Below are 14,499 nucleotides of genomic sequence, written 5' to 3'. Positions count from 1 at the left end.
TTCCGTTATATTACCAATTTTGTAAGAAATGGCACTGCTTCTCGTATAGTAACTTAAAAATAAACTATAGCTTCAGCCAAGATATACAGGGTGAGTCACCTAACATTACCGCTGGATATATTTCGTAAACCACATCAAATACTGACGAACCGATTCCACAGACCGAACGTGAGGAGAGGGGCTAATGTAATTGTTTAATACAAATCATACAAAAATGCACGGAAGTATGTTTTTTAACACAAACCTACGTTATTTTAAATGGAACCACGTTTCTTTTGTTAGCACATCTGAACATATAAACAAAATCCGTAATCAGTGCCGTTTGTTGCATTGTAAAATGTTAATTACATCCGGAGATATTGTAACCTAATGTTGACGCTTGAGTATCACTCCTCCGCTGTTCGATCGTGTGTATCGGAGAGCACCGAATTACGTAGGGATCCAAAGGGAACGGTGATGGACCTTAGGTACAGAAGAGACTGGAACAGCGCATTACGTCCACATGCTAACACCTTTTTATTGGTCTTTTTCACTGACGCACATGTACATTACCATGAGGGGTGAGGTACACGTAGACACGTGGTTTCCGTTTTCAATTACGGAGTGGAATAGTGTGTGTCCCGACATGTCAGGCCAATAGATGTTCAATGTGGTGGCCATCATTTGCTGCACACAATTGCAATCTCTGGCGTAATGAATGTCGTACACGCCGCAGTACATCTGGTGTAATGTCGGCGCAGGCTGCCACAATACGTTGTTTCATATCCTCTGGGGTTGTAGGTACATCACGGTACACACGGTACATGATGGCCACCACATTGAACATCTATTGGCCTGACATGTCGGGACACACTCTATTCCACTCCGTAATTGAAAACGGAAACAGCGTGTGTACGTGTACCTCTCCCCTCATGGTAATGTACATGTGCGTCAGTGAAAAAGACCAATAAAAAGGTGTTAGCATGTGGACGCAATGTGCTGTTCCAGTCTCTTCTGTACCTATCGTCCATCTCCGTTCCCTTTGGATCCCTACGTAATTCGGTGCTCTCCGATACACACGATCGAACAGCGGACGAGTGGTACTCAAGCGTCAACATTAGGTTACAATATCTCCGGATGTAATTAACATTTTACAATGCAACAAACGGCACTGATTACGTATTTGTTTATATGTTCAGATGTGCTAACAAAAGAAACGTGGTTCCATTTAAAATAACGTAGGTTTGTGTTAAAAAGCATACTTCCGTGCATTTTTGTATGGTTTGTAATAAACAATTACACTAGCACCTCTCCTGACGTTCGGTCTGTGGAATCGGTTCGTCAGTATTTGATGTGGTTTACGAAATATAATCAGCGGTAACGTTACGTGACTCATCCTGTATATACGTACGAATAGGAACTCTAAAATTTTACGTGGCGGCACTCTGCTGAAACATAAATATTTTCCCACTACCCGCGCCATTTTTTTTCTTTCTTTCCTTCCTCATCACTTCTCACCCTTGGCACAAAAATACTGCACAGCCTGTGTTATTCACATATTCATATCTACGATGCAACGTTCCATCGGACATGCACACGTATGGTAGACTCATGGTTGACGACATATGAAAGTTTTGCTCTGACTCTGGGGCATGCTCGGTTAGCCTAAGGCGACTGCTCGCGATATGTGGAAAATCCGGGATTGTAAGGGGTCCACAGCTCCTTACGCAAAGATAAATGTAGTTTTTCCTCACACAAGTCGAGGTAGGCGAATTACAGATAGTCGAACGCCACGAGAGCCGGAGAGATACAGCAATTGTTAATAAGTTGAAAGGATGCAATGTGCCGAGGCATAAATCGCAAGGATAGCTCTAAGCGATCAGGAGGTGGTGTAATGGCGGAAAGCCGCACGTAATACGCATTGTCGACTGAGGGTGTCACTTACGCCGCGGTGTGACTCTGTGCAATTTACAAATCGTGACAAAAGAATTAGTATTGAAGCTTTTTTTTAAGTATCTCAAACGTAACATGATTATGCGTTTCCCGTCAACCGTGCCTGCCATCTACACTTGCATTGCAGTGGTTAATTAATGTTACAGCATGTGATCACAGAGTGATCTGTGATGCGTGTAACTATCTAATGCTGTAAGGCGAATGGAGTAATTATATCTTATTTGGTTAAAATCAAGAATGTAACACTTGATTACAGCCGAACATGGTAGTGATTGTTATTGCAAAAGAACCTCATTAGCTGAGTTAGTTCATTATTCATCTGCTGAAATACTGATATGAACTCCCACAGCTATATAAGCCGACCAACCCCTTACCCTTAGGTCACGGTCAGTATAACCCATTTATTAGGCTGCTACTTGGTGATTAATAATATCCAAACCAATGGGGATTGTTTCAGGTCCCACTCTCCGTCCGGTACAAATTTTCACAGATGTCATATCATTATACAGCCGATGGTCGTCCATATTCGCAACTGTGAATTACTTAAGTCTAATGATTTTTTGTTACAACACAACAATAATAATAATAGTAATAACATTTTTTAAGAATTATCATACATTGTATTACTCAAAAGTGGTGAAAGTTAACAATTACTACTAATTTATAAATAACCACGGCTGCGTGTGCAGTTATTGAAACTAAGGAGATCCATGTATTTCTCAAATATTTCTTTTACAAGTTAGTTCACAAATTACTGTTTTTATTTATATGACTTTTAATTAATTTAGAATGTCATAGTATTTAAAAGACCACGATGTACTAATGACGATAGAACATTAGTCAAATTTAAATGCCAATTTAAAACTGTTATGTTCAAATTGATCGTTCAAAATGAAATAAACAAGAGCAAAAATGCACACAGTCAAAAGTCGGAAATTTTTTTACATTTTCACATTCAGTTTGTGTAGAAAGCATATCCAGTCTTCGTTGGATCTTTCGTGCTGATTAATGGCGTCGCGGAAAATGGTGACCCACAGGTAAGTCGATGCCTGGTGGTAACACTTCCACTGACCTTCTTACTAAGTTGATGTATTGCTCCGAGTCTGTGCTCATAAATTTTCAAGAGAATTCGTTATAAACTGATATCGAAGTGTTCTGTCACTTGAGAGTTCTATTAGTTCCTCCTTTTCGAATGTTAAAAACTGGTCTGTTACGATCGTATCGAAAGGATTGTAGATCCACTCGTACTCAGGTGAAGCTTCTGGCAATTTATCCCTGAATTGTTGACGAATGTTTTCGAGATGTACTACGCCAATTCTACTACGTTTACCTATAACCAACCCATTTTTCTTCACGAAATCTTTCAGGCAAGAAAAATCTGGCATCTATCTTTCTCCACTTAGTTTTTCAAAGTCTAATTTTCTCCTAAACGCAGCACGTTTTCGCTTAGAAATATGGTATTACTATTTCGGCATTTACGTAATTAGTTAAGACCATTTCCTTTCTCAAATATGTCCGCTAGGTAGCACAACATAAAAATGCATTTTTCATCCAGATAAGAGTGTTGCAAGTGTAGGACGGCTGTTAAATAAGTAAAAACGAAGTTCGTCTCTTAGCTCCATAACGCGGTGAAGAACTTTACCACGAGACAGCCAATGTACCTATGTGTGTAATAGAAGCAAATCATGAGTAGAATCCATCCACACACAAGGAATGGAAAACAGCTCACCGTTTAAAGTTCGTGCGATCACAAAATATGAAACAGTGTTTGCATCGTTTAGTACTTCTTCGACTTCCAGTAGAAATACTATATTAGACAAAGCATCTCTTTGCATATTGAAGTACAGGATTTTCACAGTACGTGGAACAGAACACATTTTCGCCACGAAACCCCTTTTTAGTTCCGGTTAATTCTGCACACCAGCCGCTGTGGCCGAGCGGTTCTAGCCGCTTCAGTCTGGAACCTCGCTGCTGCTACGGTCGCAGGTTCGAATCCTGCCTCCGGCATGGATGTACTGATGTCCTTATGTTAGTTAGGTTTAAGTAGCTCTAAGTCTAGGGGACTGATGACCTCAGATGTTAAGTCCCATAGTGCTTAGAGCCATTTGAACCATTTGAATTCTGCCACCCAATCGGTACATATGCCAACACAATTTGTCCATGACAGATTGTGTGCAACAAAAAGAATTCAAAAGAAAGAAAATATTTGCGTCCACAGTCCTTCCATCCAGATATTTACAAAATAAGAAAGCACTCACACATGTCATTTTCATAACAGCAGCGCACAATATCAGGAAGCTGGGAAATGTTTCTGTACCGTTATTAAATCGCTGGGTGAATTTTGGGCTGTTTTGAAGACAAGATAGCAACTGAGTTTTCATGTAAGTATTTACAATACTGGCCATTGAAATTGCTACAGCGCGAAGATGACGTGCTACAGACGCGAAATTTAACCGACGGCAAGAAGATGCTGTGATATGCAAACGATTAGCTTTTCAGAGCATTCACACATGGTTGGTACCGGTGGCGACATCTACATCGTGCTGACATGAGGAAAGTTTCCAACCGATTTCTCGTACATAAACAGCAGTTGACCGGCGTTGCCTGGTGAAATGTTGTTGTGATGTCTCGTGTAACGAGGAGAAATGCGTACCATCACGTTTCCGACTTTCATAATGGTCGGATGGTAGCCTATCGCGATTGCGGTTTATCCTATCGTGACATTGTTGCTCGCGTTGGTCGAGATCTAAACGGCTCCGAGCACTATGTGGCTTAACTTCTGAGGTCATCAGTCGTCTAGAACTTAGAGCTAATTAAACCTAACTAACCTAAGGATGTCGCACACATCCATGCCCGAGGCTGGATTCGAACCTGCGACCGTAGCGGTCCCTCGGTTCCAGACTGTAGCGCCTAGAACCGCACCGCCACTCCGGCCGGCTGGTCGAGATCCAATTACTGTTAGCAGAATATGGAATCGGTGGGTTCAGGAGGGTAATACGGAACGCCGTACTGGATCCCAACGGCCTCGTATCACTAGCAGTCGAGATGACAGGCATCTTATCCGCATGGCTGTAACGGATCGTGCAGCCACTCAATCCCTGAGTCAACAGATGGGGACGTTTGCAAGACAATAACCGTCTGCACGAACAGTTCGACGACGTTTGCAGCAGCATGGACTATCAGCTCGGAGACCATGGCTGCGGTTACCCTTGAAGTTGCTCACAGACAGGAGCGCCTGCTGGTGTACTCAACAACGAACACGGGTTCACGAATGGCGAAACGTCATTTTTTCCGATGAATCCAAGCTCTGTTTACAGCATCATGATGGTCGCATCCGAGTTTGGCGACATCGCGGTGAACGCACACTGGAAGCGTGAATTCGTCATCGCTATACTGGCGTACCACCCAGCGTGATGTTATGTATTGGTTACACGTCTCGGTCACCTCTTGTTCGCATTGAGGGCACATTAAACAGTGGACGTTAGATTTCGGATGTGTTACGACCCGTGGCTCTACCCTTCATTCAACCCCTGCGAAACCATATCAGCAGGGTAATGCACAACCGCATTTTTCAGGTCCTGTACGGGCCTTTCTGGACACAGAAAATGTTCGACTGCTCCCCTGGCCTGCACATTCTCCAGATCTCTTACCAACTGAAAAGGTCTGGTCAATGGTGGCTGAGCAACTGGCTCGTCACAATACACCAGTCACTACTCTTGATGAACTGTGGCATCGTGTTGACGCTGCATGGGCAGCTGCACCTACAGACGCCATCTAAGCTATGTTTGAATCAATGCCCAGGCGTATGAAGGCCTTTATTACGGCCAGAGGTGGTTGTTCTGGGTACTGATTTCTCAGGATCTATGCACCCAAATTGCGTGAAAATTTAATCACATGTCAGTTCTAGTATAATATATTTGTCCAATGAATACCCGTTTATCATCTGCATTTCTTCTTGGTGCAGCAATTTTAATGGCGAGTAGTGTATTTCATCAAAGAGCCAAAGTATCATCGGATAGTTGTATCTACTCACCCCAAGACTTTCTAAATGTATGATCTCTCACATTTTGATGGCTACAAGATGAAGTAAATTCATATCAATGATGTGTAATGATTTGGATTTTATTATTAGACAATAAGACGCATATACCTGTAGGAATGCCGTCAGCACTTTCTTAGGAACTGATACCAGTTTTCTGTGTTAGCTGTTGCTCATCATGGTTAAAAAATTCGATAAGTTTATTTACATGATTTGGATGTTTCGTTTGCAAGTGTCTTTTAATCTAATACACTTAAAGCTGTCATTCGCCAAAATCTCGAAACAAATGACACATTGTGGTCGTTCCTCATTTTTCAAGAGAATGCTGGTAATGTCTAATGTGAGATAATGAACGTGATATTTATTAACTTTGGTTTTGCGTCTAGAACTACGGTTGCTGATTGGAACAGAGGAACATGCGAAAGAAGAATGTACTTTCATTAAATTCGAATCATTTCCTTATTGATACTGCATACTTTAGAAGGAGAAGGGACTCGGTGAATTACTCGGATGGAACCTCCTGTTTCACTGCGAATCAGCCACTTATCACTGGTAAGGGCAAAACTTGTATCCCTTTATTTTAAATTCAGTCATCTACATCCATTGATCACGCACCAGAATTCAACTTTTAACTAACCCACTATCTTCATATTGTTTCCGGAAGCCTGGATGAAATCGAGTGGACGATGAAATTGTCTGTTATTAACAATCTGTTCATGTAGCCAGCGCTGGTCACATTGTCAAGCGGCTTACTGTCCTTAGTGGTCGTTAAATGTGAGGTAGGTAGTTAATCCAAGGAGTGATCGGTGACAGGTGCTCGTGAAGACATATTGTGGTGATTTTTCTCAGAATTCCTGCTGACACGATCTACCGGTCTGTTCTTGTGGAATAAGACAGCAATTTAACGATGGGGAAGCTACCTAACTTGGTTCTTGGAAATGAGTATCTGACGCTTGCAATATTTGTTCACTGGAATTCTCTTTCTTAGATAACATAAAATGTAAAAATTTCAGTGTGAAAGCTACTTTCTGCACCGCTCCGCCCTCCCACTCCATAAGAGGAAGACGGCTCCTCTAGAACACAGGGCGCCGCTGAATCTATTAACATTATCCACCATTCATACGATTTAGTGGTACGTGATAAAAAATTTTCCTTTGACTTCTGTGGTCGTCATTTCCCCACTCCCTATCATCCTGTTCTTAATTATGTCGTCAGTGAGTAACAGGGGAAACTGAAGCAAAAGCAAGTTTTAAATTTCCTGATTATGCAATGGTACCGCTAGAGTTTTTCAACTTGTTACGTAGAATGGGGCAGATACTTGTTTAAATCTCGAGCCAAACAGTTACTTTTGTGATGTCTTCCTTAAGGCCGTTCCTGAAAATTAATTTGATCAGTTGGAGAATCGACTCGTTTGCATAATATCTGACATATCCTAGTAGCTGTCGGACCCCAGATTATCAAATCGGTAAACGTAGATGCTGCCTTAGTATGGATGACTGCAGAAGAGGAAGGTTAAGAGAGATGGAAAAATTGTTTTGCTTAATAGGAGGAATAAGAAACAGATTGCTGATTGTCTCAGCAGTCAACATTATAATATTCATGTCCGTGGACGGAGAGGTGATGACTTAATACACCCATGTTCAAGAAAAGTGTACAAATATGCCCTAGAAAGGTATATGCTGAGAAGGGTTAAAGGGATGAGAAAGCCTCACCGTGGTTCGAAAGCAGGTACAAAATCAAAGAGAGCGGCATTAGTGACTCAAATCAACGTGTTATTGACAAACAATAGTGATCGGTGCATCCTGAACATAAGGACTGGCATACGAGAAGCATATAATGAATTTGGAAGGAACGTATTGGTGTCCGATCTTATGAAAAAGTAATGAGATGCTTTTGGGCTGACGTTACACCCGTCAACAGTTCAGTATCATGTCTTCAGCCTTTCAGTGATCGTTCTAACACTTCAATGGGAAATGATTATGACCACGATTTTAGGGGTCTAAAAAGTCGGATAATCAGCGGCCTGAAACGATAAATGACAAGAAGGAGACTGAATTTGGCCCATCGAAATGGTTTCGCTGCAGAAGATCCCAATATGGTTACTCCTTGTAAATCATTGAAGAAAGCTTAGACACTTCTCAACCGTTAGGGGAGCTGCAAATCTTCTTCAGCCGCTCAGTAAATTAAAAAAAAACGTTTGGTCCCCGCACGAAAGTGGTTTACAACTGTGACTGTGACTGTGAAAATACAAACATCCTTAAATACTGACTTGATTTGATGAGATGCCTGTAATAAACGAAAGATTTTTTGGCTGTTAATCAGACGCCGATGGACGTAGGAATGTTTCTATGCGATTGAAAAAAAGGCGCTGGTTTGAACGTGTTTTGAGGAGGGACTGTCCGACAGATGCATATAATTATAGACCGTCAATGTGCTACACAGTCATGGAGAATATTTCGAGTCTGGATAATATGGCTTTTCGGATTCTGTCATAAAATATCCTTCTAGATCTACTGCTGTAAGATCTTGTAAAATGCTTAGAATATTAAACTAAACCCACGTTCTACTGTGTTGCACCTGTTTTCTGAAAGTCAAAGACTCCACTGGATGAATACATATGGATCCCGGAAACAAATTTAGTCTTAGGCTGTTCGGATATTTGATTCCGAAAGCTTTAGATACCGGCATGTAAACTGATTCCGTATCTTTGACTGACGGAAGATATTTTTTACAGATGCTCAATGAACAATACGAAATTATGAAGCACCTCACCATACTGTTTCTCGTAGATGATAGAGCTCAAAATGTAGTTCCTAATGTGCTGCTCTACGGCCCCTTAAGCCAGAGGTTCGAGTTTTCCCTCGGGTATGGGTGTGTGTGTTGTTCTTAGCGTAAGTTAGTTTAAGATACTTTAAGCAGTGTTTAAGTCTAGGGACCGATGATCTAAGCGTAACCAGGCAAAGAACTTGCTTAGACGTCCTACCTTTGCTACTCCGAACAAAACAGCTTACTATGGAAAATTTTGGCAGGAAATCGTAAGAAATTTTGGTCTTATGTCAAAGCGGTAGGTGGATCAAAACAAAATGTCCAGACACTCTGTGACCAAAATGGTACTGAAACAGAGGATGACAGACTATAGGCCTAAATACTCAATGTCTTTTTCCAAAGCTGTTTCAAAGAGGAAGACTGCATTTTAGTTCCCTCTCTAGACTGTCGGACAGATGAGAAAATGGTAGATATCGAAATAAACGACAGAGGGATAGGGAAACAATTAAAATCGCTCAGAAGTGGAAAGGCCGCTGGACATGATGGGATACCAGTTCGATTTTACACAGAGTACGCGAAGGAACTTGCCCTCCTTCTTGCAGCCGTAGGTCTCTAGAAGAGCGTAGCGTTCCAAAGGATTGGAAAAGTGCACAGGTTATCCCCGTTTTCTAGGAGGGACGTCTATATCTCTAACGTCGATTGTAGAATTTTGTAACACGTATTATGTTCGAGTATAATGACTTTTCTGGAGACTAGGATTGTACTCTGTAGGAATCAGCATGGGTTTCGAAAAAGGCGATCGTGTGAAACCCAGCTCGCGCTATTCGTCCACGAGACTCAGAGGGCCATAGACACGGGTTCCCAGGTAGTTGCCATGTTTCTAGACTTCCGCAAGGCGTTGCATACAGATCCCCACAGTCGTTTAATGAAAAAAGTAAGAGCATATGGACTATCACAGCAATTGTGTGAATGGATTGAAGAGTTTCTAGATAACAGAACGCAGCATGTCATTCTCAATGGAGAGAAGTCTTCCGAAGTACGAGTGATTTCAGGTGTGCCGCATGGGAGTGTCGTAGGACCGTTGCTATTCGCAATATACATAAATGACCTTGTGGATAACATCAGAAGTTCACTGAGGCTCTTTGCGGATGATGCCGTGTTATATTGAGAGGTTGTAACATTGGAAAATTTTACTGAAATGCAGGAGGATCTGCAACGAATTGACGCATGGTGTAGGGAATGGCAACTGAATCTCAATGTAGACAACTGTAATGTGCTGCGGATGCATAGAAAGAAAGATCCTCTGTCATTTAGCTACAATATAGCAGGTCAGCAACTGGAAGCCGTTAATTCCATAAATTATCTGAGAGTAGGCATTAGGAGTGATTTAAAATGGAATGATCATATGAAGTTGTTCGTCGTAAAGCAGATGCCAGACTGAGATTAATTGGTAGAATCCTAAGAAAATGCAATTCGAAAGCAACGGAAGTAGGTTACAGTACACTTGTTCGCCCACTACTTGAATATTGCTCACCAGTGTGGGATCCGTACCATATGGGGTTGACAGAAGAAATAGAGAAGATCCAAAGGAAAGCAGCGCGCTTCGTCACAGGATCATTTTGTAATCGCGAAAGCGTTACGGAGATGACAGATAAACTCCAGTGGAAGACTTTGCAGGAGAGACGCTCAGTAGCTTGGTACCGGCTTTTGTTGGAGTTTCCAGAACATACCTTCACCGAGGAATCAAGCAGTATATTGATCTCTCCTACGTATATCTCGCGAAGAGACCATGAGGATAAAATCAGAGAGATTAGAGCCCACACAGAAGCATACCGACAATCTTTCTTTCCACGAACAATACGAGACTGCAATAGATGGGAGAGCCGATAGAGGTACTCAAGGTACCACCCGCCACGCACTGTCAGGTGGCTTGCGGAGTATGGATGTAGATGTAGATGTAGATGTAGAACCTGTGTCCAGCTCTTATTCCTTTCCAAAATTTTCTTCTCAATGTTTCCCTTTTTGCTTTACATGTTCCACATTGTGATTCATGCAGACAGAAAATAGAGACAATTAATTTAACGACTAATGAAAGTATTATAGAAATTTCTTACTGTATCAATAGTTGACAAACACTAGTTACAACCGGTGCCCTGAAATCGTGGCACTCAGGTCACCAGTGGTGTTGTAATAATAAAAAAAGAAATATGTATGTGAATGGAAAACATTAAATGATAATACAATTGCATTATTAGAAATTTTCTTCTTGTACGAATTTGCGCTATTCGGACTTCCACTCTTAATTCAATAGTAGCTGAAGGCAATCGACTTCGAGAACACCAGTGCATGTCAAAAACTGAAGAAAGTCCTCCTTACTTGGCTTCACTTCACTTCAATGAAAATACTTAATACTGTTGTTAAGTCTTATCTTATTCATACACACGTATAATACAAAACACTGGCACTACATCATACTTTAAGCAGTACGCCTTGATCGTCCTCCTACATACGAGAGAATGGAAACAAAATTATGTACAAAGAAAAACGAATGATATTTTTTTTTCGTTTTTCTACGCCTTACCGCGCATTCGTAATTAATGGCCTTGCAGACACTTATGGTCGATCACTGTTTCGGTTTTCCTTTTTTAATAAAATTTTAACCTTACCATATCAGGGGGTCTTTCACGATGTATCTACACATCCTCTGTACTGCAGGAATTAGAACGGAAAGTATATTAGAATCCGCATTTACCGCACGCTAGAGACTATGAAGAATTTGAAGAGGGCATATCACAGATACGTACCACAGAACAAAGATAAATTAATATTTATGCTAAAGTTACTATTTAGGAATATAAGCAGAGCAATATTGATGCCCTGATCTGACTCAATCAATGTGGAAGTCTAAACATTTGGGCAATAAGTTCGTGCTGTATGGCAAGTCTCTCCACATAGAAACACCCATCCATCCCCCCTCCTACCCACCCACACGCGCTCACACACACACACACACACACACACACACAGAGAGAGAGAGAGAGAGAGAGAGAGAGAGAGAGAGAGAGGGAGGGAGGGAGAGAGAGAGAGAGAGAGAGAGAGAGAGAGAACACTGACATTCACGAAAATACTCACGTCCTAATTTTCTTAACACCTTTCCAATTACAGTTGTTATCATTATTTCTTGATTTGTAGGAGATTGCTGTACAGAGCGTAGGTTTCTTCCTTTGTGAATGTTGTCCGTTGGTAGTGCTCATAGTGGCGAGTATCATGTTCCACTTCACGAAACTTCCTATCAATGTGGCTAAGCCGTTGTTTAGGGTATTTACTGCTGGAGACGTTGCGAACGCCAGCGCTGTTTCCAGCGGTCTGTTCTCAAGTCGGTACGTCCAGTTCACTTCTTCTAAGAGACTTGCAGCTGTCCCTCACATCACAACATTTAATTCAGTATATAGCCATGGTATGATCAGAAGAAGTCTTCATAGACTCGAAGTGTGAAAGTCAGGGTTCTAGGAGAACGCTAACAGAAGAGTTGTGGTTTCTTGACAGACGGTGTCCGATAAGAATGATGATTTAGTTGATGCGCAGACAAGTATTCGAAGAGCACTGGAATACTTCGCAGAGGTAAAGGGGGAAGCCTGCATCGAGGTAGCGAGAAAAATGTATGTTCTGGCAGCTGCATGACCTAAGCCATATCCTAGAAGAAAATTTATGCGCTTCTGTAGTACGTCTATATGGTGTTGTTCGTATTTTGCACCGTAATAGCTTCCTTGATGTCCTCCTCTTCACTTCGCTAATGGATTAACCATCTGGATTGCTGTGGATAAATGGTATTCTGGCTTTCGATTATGTTGCTATATGAGGACAACAGGATTATTCTTTGAAAAATTCTTTGTACAGGTATAGCAGCCCTTAAAAATCAAGGAAAGCTGAATGAAATAAATATGCATTACTGGACCGCTGTGAAAACCTACTGATCATTAGGAGCAGAGGAGTGTGGTCGTGAGTTACTGGAGATTATACAATTGATCATTCTTTCATAAAAAAAAGTTTTGGGGAAGACAATTTCAAAAGGAATCTCTGATATAATGTAATACTAGAAATACATAGATGTCTGTATTGTCAACACCTTGGATTTTCGCTCCAGTCCCTATTCGCAAAGAGAAATGTTCTCACTCAGTAATTTGGCGGTTGTTTGGAATAACGTGAAGGCCTTAGAAAATGTATTCACTTTCTCCAGAAATCCTTCCATCACCGAATGCAAACATGAATAATTTTAGAATTCTTTATTTCGTTGTAATTTTTACAATGTTTCTTGTTGCTGATGTAATTTTATAGTGGATGAGCGTGTTTCCAAACACAGCAGACGTCAATGAAGTCATTATTTTACATTACTGTTACATCAGTTTACTGTTTCGTAATTCTAGTCAGCATGACACTTCTCCTTTCCCCCAAACCCATTTTGGAAAAAGAGGAGCTTGTATAAATACATTTCCTAGCTGTCACCCTGTATACAAGCTGTAGACGCCAGGTGTGAAAGCTACGTGTAAACGCACTCAGTTGAAATTATACGATACTAGAAGCAAAGAAATCTAGCCGACAAGGTTTCTTAAAGGCGTACACCAACAGCTGAGAGATATGAGCATTTCCTCATCCTCGAAAATGGAAAATGAAAGGAAAAATCTCTTCTACTGCAAGCTCTTTGCTTTCCATACTTTGGGAGGTTGTAGCATTAGCCAAAACAAGGAAAAATTGTCTAGTAAATATGGGCTCTTGAGCACATACCTTAAGAGATACTAGCACTTGTTCTGTGGAAGAGATGTTTCACAGTAGCGGAGATGAAAAAGTCCTCGTAGCTCTTTAAGATGCATACCTTAGAGCCCTTGTTTACTAGATAATTTTTTTTGTTAGGTCCATGCCACCGTCACAGAACTTCAATTATATGCATTTACGCTAATCATTAAGAAACACGCTGCATGAAGCTCGCCAGTATGGGCATGAAAAATCAGTAAGAGATACAAACATAGCTAACTTTTTCATATTACACTTGTCTACTTTGCGAATCTCACTACATGGAGCAACAGGCTTCCTACAAGCAAACAATACTAAACGCTAAGTCGAAGTAGTGTTACTTCAGTCATGTAATTAGCAATGGCCTTACGTGTGAAGATCAAGACTTTCTTGAAATATTTATTTTTTGCTGTCAGTCCAAATCCATTTAACATTGATCTAATCTTCAGTAATGGTGGCGATCATCATTTATGTGCGTGCATTACTCCGGTGGGTAGCTGTAGAGGTCTAATGAGCACGGCTAAGTAATCAAGCTGCGTCCATGAAACTCAGTGATGGAATTGTACTCCCTCAACATATTCAGCCTTCAATCTGACAAATCTACCCTATCATTGATCACATGGCGCATAGCATTTTAGCTGTTAACCTAACGTTCCACTTAGAAATCCGCCACATCATCATACAATAAATACCTTCCACGCAATGATTTCTTAATCCGTGAAAGGAGAAAGAAGTCACTGGATCCCATGCGAGAATATGGACGGTGAAGCACTGATATTTCAACGAAGCTGCATATGGGGCGACGTTCTTTATACAATTAGGTGCAGTGGGAGGGAACTGTCTTCGAGCTAATGAGCACATTCACATTAAACACCTTTCCGCTACGCTTCTTCTTGAAAGCCTTCTGTACCTTATCTGGGGATTTCAGCGATATGCTCCACTGTCGAATTGTCCCTCACGAGCGTTATCTGCTA

This window comes from Schistocerca americana, chromosome 5 (assembly GCF_021461395.2).
Source record: "Schistocerca americana isolate TAMUIC-IGC-003095 chromosome 5, iqSchAmer2.1, whole genome shotgun sequence".
NCBI classification, from domain to species: Eukaryota; Metazoa; Arthropoda; class Insecta; order Orthoptera; family Acrididae; genus Schistocerca; species Schistocerca americana.
Note: the sequence above shows the minus strand (reverse complement) of the source record.